The 2171-nt window shown below is 39.6% G+C and overlaps 1 protein-coding gene across 1 annotated transcript in view; it reads right to left on the bottom strand.

Annotated features, from left to right (window-relative positions):
• Window positions 1–2171, bottom strand: part of RANBP9 (RAN binding protein 9) — a 79466-nt gene that overhangs the window by 76409 nt on the left and 886 nt on the right. The window lies entirely within an intron of this gene.

Below are 2171 nucleotides of genomic sequence, written 5' to 3'. Positions count from 1 at the left end.
AGGACAGTGGGTGGGGAGTGAGGGCGGAGGGTGGGGCGGGAACTGGGAGGAGGGGAGTTATGGGGGGAAAAAAAAAAGAGGAACAAATGTAATCTGAACAATAAAGATTTAATAAAAAAAAAACAAAAAACAAAAAAAAAGGTTACATTTATGTGACATTTCCATTTATATGACATTCTGGTTTCAAAAGGAAAAACTATAGAAATAGAAAACAAATAAGTGGTTTCCAAGAGTTAGGGGTGGCTGGAGGATTTGATTATAAAAGGCAACAGAAGGGAATTTTGGGAGGTGAGGGAACTGTTCCACATCTTGACTGTGGTAGTTATTACATAATTGTATTTTATTTGTCTAAACTCACAGAACTCTACCACGCCATCCCAAAAAAGTGAATTTTACTGTATGTAAATTGACAATAAATTTTTAAATGCCAAAAATATAGATACTAGGGAAGAGGGAAGGGAATGTGAAGAGGTTATTACTAATTCCATTACTGCTCACAAAAAGAGAATATCTTAAAAGGAGGGGCCTGCAGGTATTAGTATAAAAGTAACTTTCTAAACGTAAAAATATACTAATCTCTAAAATAGCAAAGAAAATAAACTACATTATAAAAAAAACACACAAAATTCAAAACTGACAAAAATGTTTAAAGTTTCCTTTCACTATGTTCAGAAGCTAACCACTTCCCCTATCTAGAAAAGCAACTAGTGTCACAGTTATCTGTGATACATGTTCAGAGTTTTCTGTGGCAATATTTACTTATATTTTCAAAAGGAAATGATAGAAAGATAAACCAAGAACCGTATGATGCCATTTTTAAACCATTCCAGAAACAGCAAACTATAGAAACAGAAAACCAATCAGCAGTTGCCTGAGACTGGAGATAGGGCAGAACTGTCTATAAAGGGGAATGGAGGAGCATTAGAGGGGTGGGCAGTAATAAAACTGTTCTATATATTGATTATGGTGGTAGTGAAATGACCATACACATCTGTCAAAACTCACAGAACTACACACTAAAAATGATAAATGATAAATTTTACTATATGTAAAATATAGCTAATTTTACAATTGGAAAAAAAAGAGAGAGAAAACCTGGCAACAAAGAGATAAGCCTAAAAAATTAGAAAGGAGTTCATCTTCATGAAGGACCCTAAGAAGTTGTAATGATAGAACTAGCTCAACCTGGCCCTATCCTGTTTCTAACAAGATACTGAGTTGTTTTTCAGAGACAACAAAACCACAAGTCATTCTTGAGAAGCACAAGTATAGAAATTTTGGACCTCCAATCACACCCAGAGGTATTCCACCCAACCTTCACCAAAAGCAAAGCCTGAAGGCTTTCAGAAGTAATGTCTCCATTGTCCAGAAAATCCGTTGCCTGAAGCCCCTACCATATCTTATCATGAGTGACCCAAGTTCCAAAGCCCTTCTACAGAAACCTGCCTTCAGCACTTGTGCATACCAGCCAGTTCCCTTTAACTGCTTAAATCTCACCTGGAAGCCTGGATGAGGGAGACAGATTTGAGCTCTGCCTCCTGTCTCCTTACCAATTCACCTCTAAATAAAGCTTTTTTCTTTTCTTAAAATCTGGTGCAATAGTATTGGCTTCTACCTGTGTCAGGGAGTGAGCCCTTGCTTGGTAACAAAGTTTTAGATTTTATCCTCAAAGCAACAGGTGTACTAAATGATCTCAAGAAGGGGAAGTCACAATTCAGTTCTGTATTAAGAAGAACACTAACAATTATAGAATGAAATAAGAAAACAGGGAGCCCTAGCCAGTTTGGTTCAGTGGATAGAGCATGAGCCTGCGGATCGAAAGGTCCCAGGTTCGATTACGGACAAAGGCACGTACCTCGATTGCAGGCTCCTCCTCAGCCCAGGCCCTGATCGGGGCACCTGCAGGAGGCAACCAATCGATATGTTTCTCTCACACTGATATTTCTCTCTGTCTAAAAATGGATGGAGCCCTGACCGGTTTGGGTCAGCGGATAGAGCGACGGCCTTCGGACTCAAGGGTCCCAGGTTCGATTCCAGTCAAGGGCATGTACCTTGGTTGCGGGCACATCCCCAGTGGGGAGTGTGCAGGGGGCAGCTGATCGATGTTTCTCTCTCATCGATGTTTCTAACTCTCTATCCCTCTCCCTTCCTCTCTGTAAAAAATCAATAAA

This window comes from Myotis brandtii, unplaced genomic scaffold (genome assembly GCF_000412655.1).
Source record: "Myotis brandtii unplaced genomic scaffold, ASM41265v1 scaffold56, whole genome shotgun sequence".
In the NCBI taxonomy this organism is placed as follows: Eukaryota; Metazoa; Chordata; class Mammalia; order Chiroptera; family Vespertilionidae; genus Myotis; species Myotis brandtii.
This window is presented reverse-complemented; position numbering and strand designations above follow the sequence as displayed.